General features: G+C 38.6%; 1 protein-coding gene across 1 annotated transcript in view; it reads right to left on the bottom strand.

Annotated features, from left to right (window-relative positions):
• The window catches only part of LOC106869582 (phosphopantothenate--cysteine ligase), a 20,603-nt gene that overhangs the window by 10,495 nt on the left and 1,060 nt on the right, over positions 1-9,048 (bottom strand). The window lies entirely within an intron of this gene.

Genomic DNA, 9,048 nt, shown 5'->3' with positions numbered 1-9,048 from the left:
AAGTTACGGGGACGTAAACACACCAGCATTGGTTGTCAAGCGATGTTGGGGGGGACAAACACAGACACACAAACATATACACACACATACATATACATATATATACATATATACGACAGGCTTCTTTCAGTTTCCATCTTCCAAATCCACTCACAAGGCTTTGGTCAGCCAGAGACTATAGTAGAAGACACTTGCCCAAGGTGCCACGCAGTGGGACTGAACCCAGAACCATGTGGTTGGTAAGCAAGCTACTTACCACACAGCCACTCCCGCGCCTACGTTGACTTGTATACCAAAAAATACAGTATCTGCCTCTCCAGGAACCATCAACCACCAATCTTTCAGCCCTTAGTTAACATCTCCTCCACTCAACCAACTACGCTTCCCAAAAAATATTGAACAAATTTCAAATACATTGTATAATCAAATCTTATAATCCAGATTCTTCTACCTGTTTCAGTCATTTGACTGCAGCCATGCTGGAGCATCGCCTTTAGTTGAACAAATCGACCCCCGGACTTACTCTTTCTAAGCCTAGTACTTATTCTATCGGTCTCTTTTGCTGAACCGCTAAGTTACTGGGATGCAAACACACCAACATCAGTTGTCAAATGATAGAGGGGGAACAAACACAGACACACAACATGGACTTACACACACACACACACACATATATATATATATATATATATATATATATATATATACACGATGGGCCTCTTTCAGTTTCTATCAACCTAATTCACTCACAAGGCTTTGGCCAGCCAGAGACTATAGTAGAAGACACTTGCCCAATGTGCCAGGCAGTGAGACTGAACCCGGAACCATGTGGTTGGTTAGCAAGCTACTTACCATACAGCCACTCCATGTGATTATAATAATGTTCTCAAGCAACATTAACTCCTGGCTCTCATAATACCAAACACTGCCTCACAACCACTGGTCTTTGGCAGCATTGATAAGAAAACCAAGGAGTCAAGTTCTTCTAACTTTCTACATAAAAAGGATTATTATACTTTGGCACCATTTCTAACAAAATAGGTCTGTCCAAAACGAAACCAAACAGCCTATCAACTAACCTGAGCAATGTAATCATGATTGTAGTACTGAGTATGGATAGCTCTGACCTTTAACTTATTTTACCCAAATCATGCCACACGAGTCATGTTTACCTGTGAATGAAAACGAGGAACAGAAAAGGAAAAATTGTTGAACCCCTGAAAGTTATTTCCCTTGATAGGCCGTAAAAATTGATTGTGTTTTTACCATTATAGATTGTGGGTCAGGGCTAGTCTAAACCAGAACTCTCATCCAAAAGAGCTATGATTACAGGCGTTCTAACCGTGACAACCTCGTCTCTTCTTTTCAGCCAGTGTATCAAGGACAACATTATTCAATATGTCCCTTTTTTTTTTCGACAATAGGGTTAAATTTAGGAAGAGTTGAAGGACTCATTAGTAAGTTGAACAAGTATGTAGAACAGTTCTTAATCGCGTCTACCAGGGCTTCATGTGGGACTCATGCATAAATATAATCAATTTTTCTTTGGCTGATTTGCATTTTACTTTTTATGGTGTGGCCCAAGTTCTGGATTTGGCCTGGATATAGAAAAGGTTGGAAACCACTGACATTGGATTGATATTACAAGTGTAAATAATCCAGACTGATATAATCAGTGGAGATAAGTGGTTGTTTATAATAGTAAAGAGGATAAATATCTCACATCATCTAACTTCATCTCACATTAGGAATAATATTTTTTTTTTTTACTTGTGGTCATGCTGAGGCACCATCTTGAAGAATTCTTAGTTGAATGGATCTACTCTAATACTTATTTTAAAAAAAAAAGCTTGCTAATTATTACATAGGTCACTTTTGCCAAACTGCTAAGTTATGTGGTCATAAACATACCAACACTGGTTGTCAAGCAAATTCACTCACAAGAGTTTGGTCAGCCAGAGTATATAATGGAAGACACTTGCCCAAAGTGCCATGTGGTGGGACTGAACTCAGAACCATGTGGGTGGGAAGCAAGCTTCTTCACACCCACCCACGCCTGTGCCTCAGATACTAAGGAGTGTTCCAACAATTAATTACCTCAAAGTCCAGTCCTTGTTGCAGTGCAGTATGACTTTGGGAGCTACGGCAGCAGAGTGCAAGCCCCTGGTGGAGCCTCCCCTGTTGGATACATCAAAGGATGGAGACCAGACTAATAGGGACCACCTCTACCCAGAGGTAAAAATGGGTTCAGTTAGAGCCAACACCCCTATCCCACCATCTAGAAGAAAGTAAAGTTAGAGAAACGTCAATTCAAAAACCAACCAGACCAGGGAGAAGAGAAGACAGCCCAGAATCAAGAGATTGGAGAAAAAGTCATAGCTCCATCAAGAGTGAAGGGCTCAAGCTAGTGCTTCCGTTATGTATGAAGCCCTGCTTCTTAATCAGTATGCCGGGAACATCCACTGTACTTTTTTTTCTATAACCATCATTTGCATTGAGTTCACAGTATTGATTTGTTCCTACCTATTTTTTTCCTCTATATATTGTATTCTGGTGTTAATTAGTAGGTAATTATCAAGAGACTCTGGCCCACATATTTATGTTATAAAGACTTTATCTTTCGTTTTCAATTTCAGAAATAATAGTGACCAAGTATAAGCCTTAAGGTTTGACCAACAACTATTTGCTGGCTAAACAAGGGAGACAACTCCGAAGGTTTCCAAATTCTTAGCTCTTTATTAGCATATATTTATAAAATCATTGTTTGCCATTCACTTTTCCATACTTGCATGGAATTCATTTGAGGCGGATTTGTTATAGCCTGATGCCCTTCCTATTGCTAACTTGTTTTCAAGGAAGGTAATATTCCCCATGAGCAGATATTGTTTTCACAGAAGATTGGAAACAAAGGACATCACTTGCTTGTTAGCGACATTTACAGCTATCACCTGAAGTCACGGCAAGGAGACAATAACACTCTCACACACACATACACACACATATATACACACATACATACATCAGACCTCTTCCAGTTTCCTTTAATCAAATTCACTCACAAAGCTTTGGGTGACCTGAGGCCAAGGTACTATGTGGTGTGACTGAACACAACACCATGTGACTGGGAAGCAAACTTCTTACCACACAGCTACGCACATATGTACTTGATATATTTCCCATCTAATTTTCCAATCCTGTTCCTTGTTACAGACTTTCTTCTATTCCTCCTTTTAGGACAACCATTTAGCACCATTAAACCTAACAGTACATTTTAACAACAGAAACAGAAGAAATTAAATTTAACAACATATATTAATTCTCCAAAATATATCAAACATTGCAAAATGTGGTATAATCCACATATGATATAGATACATAAATTTAGTTTGAATTTTATTTTATCCATATTTTCATTTAACTTGAGCCAGCTCATGATTATTGTGAGATAAGCTGTCATTAAATATAGGATTTGTGTGGATTAGAAATATATTTTATATTTCATGCTGATAACTTTTAAACAACTTCAAAATTTCAACATATGATTATCCTTAATTTCGTCTTCTCATTATTATGGCAGCATCATTAGCATGCCGGATAAAGTGGTATTTCATCTGTTTTTGCATTCTGAGTTCAAATTTCACCAAAGCCGATTTTGCCTTTCATTCTTTCAGGATCGATAAAATGTATAACTGTTGAACACTGGGATTGATGTAATCGACTTCGGCCTTCTCCTGAAATTGCTGACCTTGTATCAAAATCTGAGACCATTATTATTCTTATGGCAGCAAGCTGACCAAACTATCAGAACACATGACAAAATGCTTAGCAACATTTCTTCTAGCTCTTTACATTCTGAGTTCAAATAATGTTGAAGTTGATCTTGCTTTACGTCCCTTCAAGATCGATAAAATAAGGGCCAGTTGAGCGCTAGGATCGATGCAATCGACTAACCCTCTCCCACCAAAATTTCAGGTCTTGTGCCTATGTTACAAACGATGAGAATCATTAGTATTATTTGCAAGCTGGAAGACTCGTTAGCACGCTGAACAAAATGCTTAGCGGCGTTTCGTCTGCCCTTATGTTCTGAGCTCAAATTCTGCTGAGGTCGATTTTGCCTCTCATCCTTTTAAGGTTGATAAAATAAGTATCAGTTGAGCACTGGGGTCAATGTAATCGACTTACTCCTCCCCACAATTTTCAGGCCTTGTGCCTATAGCACAAAGGATTATTACCTCCGCCTTAGCGAAGGTGGAGGTATTGTTTTCAGTTGTGTTTGTTTGTTTGTCATTGGACAAAATATCTCAAGAATCGCTGGATGCATTTGGATGAAGCTTTCAGGGATGTTTAGCCTCGTGACTGGCACGAATTGATTACATTTTGGGATCGATCAGATACTGGACAAGGATTCTGGATTGTTTTTCCAGGCTTTTTCATACTTAATTATTGAGAGCAGCCGGGTATATTTTTAGTATTCTCGTTTGTGAGAGCAGTGGAGTTTATTTCAGATATTCTCATTTTAAAAATCATCTCCCGCTAATAGTTGAGAGGACGCTAGTGTTGCCTTGGCGGAGGTTTGCGCTCTCTGAGTGCTCGTTATTATTATTATTTAGCAAATGGCTGTGGATTGAAAAAAACGTTAGAGCATGAGACAAAATATTTGTGTTACTTAGTTACGGCCCTTCATATTTCCGAGTAAAACTCTCACCAAGGACAACTTCCGTCCTTCCAGGAGTCAATAAAATAGAGAACCAGTGAAGTATTCGAGCCAATATACACGATTGTATTCCCCGCCACAAATTGCAGAAAATTTTGTTTTTTTATTTTTTAACTATTATGATCCAATTATCATGCACGAGATTAATCTGTTTGACAATATTCTTGCGGTTAATCTAGAAACTGTATCGACTAATAAAATTCAGAGAACTCTCTTGAGTTATTTCCCTTTAAATCTAAGCGTTGGACGTGGTCAATTGTCCGGTATATGACGAAACGTATTTGATGGCATAAAAGACACACTCCAATTTGTGCGACGCAGATTCAGAAAAAGGGGTTTTAGTGCATTATAGCTTAGAGGCAACCTAACTTCCCATATAGGACCCAGGTCAATTTTTTTCAGGCAGTTTTCTGGAAAAAAGATTTGGCTGCGTGGTAAGAAGTTTATTTCCCAACCATACAGTTCCCAGGTTCAATCCCACTGAGCGGGACTTTGGGCAAGTATCTACTACTATAGTCCCAGGCCGACCAAAGCTCTGTGGATGGATTTGGCAGAGAGAAACTGAAAGAAGCCCATCATATATTTGTGTGTGTATCTTTGTTCCCCACTACTGCTTGATTTGTGAACATTTCTTATAAAATTTATAAGACAGATGTTACCCCTCTATGTTTATTTTAACTGAGGTGTTAAAACATCTTGTTTTATAAATAATACAGAAAACAAGGACAAGGGATAGGGAATTTAATTAGAAGCAAACTTCTAATATAGCCAACAAATTTGGCTGTATACAAGCATGGATGTATTTGGGTTATATATAAGAGCACTGCTATATATATATAGGAGCAATGAAACTTTAAAATTCTGATTAAACAAAACAGTTACATCAAAACTTTAGAGAAAGGACAGTGAGCTAGATGATATATAATGAAGCTAGAACAGAAATTAGGTCTCAGAAAGCTAGGCTATATATAATAAAGCTAAAACAGTGAGAGATAGTGAAACACTCCTGTTCCCAGCTTGTGCCTCAGTCGACTAACAAATGTTACAAGTAGCAAAGACATTGTTTTGACAACAGAAGATTTGCTTAAGTCATAGAATAATCTGATCTATATTAAAATAACTAAACTTAACAAATAACTGTAGGTAAGGGCTGTATAGTTAATGTCTAAGATAAGGTTCTTAATTCCCCCATTATAGCCACTTCATTTCATTTGTGTAAATTCCCCTACAACAATTTTGTAGTCCCTCATTGATTGAAACTGTCCATGTACCTAAATAAATCCTCACATTCAGTCAAAAATTTTTAAATACATGTAGTGCCAGTACCGCCTGACTGGCCTTCGTGCGGGTGATACGTAAAAGCACCCACTACACTCTCTGAGTGGTTGGCGTTAGGAAGGGCATCCAGCCGTAGAAACTCTGCCAAATCAGATTGGAGCCTGGTGTAGCCATCCGGTTTCACCAGTCCTCAGTCAAATCGTCCAACCCCTGCTAGCATGGAAAGCGGACGTTAAACGACGATGATAATGTAGTATGTGTAATGTCATCATCATCACCACTTAACATCCATGTTCTGTGCTTAGCAATGGGTCGGACAGTTTGACAGAATCAAATGGGTCCAATGTCTACTTTGGTATAGTTTCTATGGCTGGGTGCCCTTTCTAATCCCAACCACATTACAGTGTTTGGGGTGCTTTTCTTTTGTTGCTTTTTTTCATGACACCAGTGTTATTGAGGTCACCATATCTCTGTCTTAGATTTGTTGTTGATCAGTATATCCATACTCTTCAAGCCTCTTTCCAGCTCTCAATGATTCAGAATTTGTAGACATAAATAGGTTTGATATGAAGCTTAACGAAAAGCTGAATGTAAACCTATATCTCAGAATGTCCAGTGAATAGAAAGATATTTGTTTGAGCAACAATAAAGATCAAGGTAATTATTGATCCACAGAATAAAAGAAACATGGATTAACAGCTTGACATTGGCTTTTGATATAAATTAACATATTAGTTTGCAAGCGGTTAGTCTAAGAAATGGAGAAGGACCCATAACCTCTTTAGATCCTTAGTGCTTCAGATGGTGATGACTTTATAAGTTTAGCGTGGCTTTTGAAAGACAGAGATTCGGTGATGAAAGGATGAGAGAAAATGCTTAGTATATGGCTCAAAGGTGGTATATCAGTAACTGTTTAGCTTGACAGACACTTGACAAAAATGTTCCAGTTATATTCATATTATCCTGATCATTTAACGTCTGTTTTTCATGCTGGCATGGATTGTCATTTTATGCAATTTATCCAGGACAACATTATCAAACGTGTACTTTCTTTTTTAAGATGACAAAATGTGGGAGCGATTTTAAGAGGACTTGCAGGTCAAATAGAGGTCTTGTCATTGTCTCGGCAGTAACAATAGTCATAGTGGGGGGAAGACAGAGTAAATAGAGTAGCCTTAAGTAGAGAGAGATAGCTCTGTATTAACAACTTCAAGATTAGAAAAGAAACCATTGTAGTTTCATGATTGATATGACAATGAATAAATAAACTATAGAAAACGAGAAAGGTGGCCCACGAACCATAGAATTTCTTTCTTAATATTTACTAGTACTATCAACAGTTTTCAAGCTTAGGAATATTCGACTAGACATGGAAATCAGAAAATGCCCTCTAAGAAGCATTTAATTCAGGTAAACAATAAAGGATTGGATAAAATAATAAAACCTGAGTAGCCATTCACTTTTCTATGGTTTATTTGGATGTTTATTTATGATCTGGATGTACTTATGGGTGCAGATGTGGTTGTGTGGTTAAGAAGCTTGCTTCCCAACCATGCGATCTTAGGTTCAATCCCACAGGGCAACACCTTGGGCAAGTGCCTTCTACTATAGCAGTGGGCTGACCAAAGCCTTGTAGGTGGATTTGGTAGACGGAAACTGAAAGAAGCCTGTCGTATATGTGTGTCCGTCATACCACTACCGACGGACAACCGATGATGATTTGTGTACGTCCTCATAACTCAGCAGTTCGGCAAAAGAGACTGATAGAATAAGTACCAGACTTGAAAATGAGTACGGAGGGCAGGGTCGATATGCTCGACTAAACCCTTCAAAGCAGTGCCCCAGCATGGCCGCAGTCTAAAGACTGCAACAAATAGGAGGCAAAAAAAAGATACCACCTAAAAGTATGTCACCATGACAGTGACGTGCGCAATTCATGTTAATATCTTAGAAACATGACGTGTGGAAAGGAACGCAGGGAACGAACCATCCAATCCGAATGTTCCATCGACTCTTTTCCAACCAGAGACAAGAATTCTCTCAACCTGTTTGATGGACTTCTTTCAGTTTCCGTCCACCAAATCAACTCACAAGGCTTTGGTCGGCCAAAGTAGAAAACACTTGCCCAAGGTTTCACGTAGTGGGACTAAACTCAAGACAGTTAAGACCAAACCAAGACCACATGATTGAGAAGGAAGCGTCTTGAACACAGCCGCCTATACGTGTGTCTACATATTAAATAAACATCCGAGTAAACAAAACAAGGGGCCGCTATGGTTGTTCGATATGCAAAAAATAACCGCCGAATCTCACTCAAGTCACTTCCTACTGCTTAAAAAAATGTGGGGGCGGCGTATTTCGGAAAACGATGTGACGGTCAAGACTGGAATGCCAGTGCTATCCAGCCAGTATTGACCTCATGCACCTGAATCAATGAGCAAGCCTCGAGTTGTTTGAAATAGCAGTCGAATTTCCCTTAAACCGTAAACCCTACAATCTAAAAAGAAAAAGATACATTAGATGATATAGTTTTAGCCAGGCCCGGGGTGGGGAAAAAAGCCGGTTACTGATGAAATGTCTTCCATAAATCTCAGTCGGAGCTAATCTGGGACAAAACAACAAATCACAACATAAACTTCAAATAACAACCTGACGGCGTCTATTGATCAGCGATGGCTTTCTTTAAATGTATATATAGAAAGTGGAAAATATTACGAAATGATGAAAAATAGCTTCATTAAGAATGTCTGCTTAGCTATAGACAACTGCATTATTTCCACTAAGTAATATAGTTGAGCTTAGTTGATGAACAGTAGTAATAGCAAAGCTGGAATCTCCCCCACCACCACCACCACCACTTCTGTCAAGCCCATGGAATATTCTTAGAGCAGCATACTCGTAAATTTTATGATGACTCCATTCATAACTGCGTGTCACCTTCAAACATGGACACTAAAATCAAACGCTTGAAAAACTGGTTTCAAACCATACGCCAACTCAAATGGAGCGGTTGAAATGTGTTACTTAAACGATGCGAATATATATATATATATATA

This window comes from Octopus bimaculoides, chromosome 17, assembly GCF_001194135.2.
Source record: "Octopus bimaculoides isolate UCB-OBI-ISO-001 chromosome 17, ASM119413v2, whole genome shotgun sequence".
Lineage (NCBI taxonomy): Eukaryota > Metazoa > Mollusca > Cephalopoda > Octopoda > Octopodidae > Octopus > Octopus bimaculoides.
This window is presented reverse-complemented; position numbering and strand designations above follow the sequence as displayed.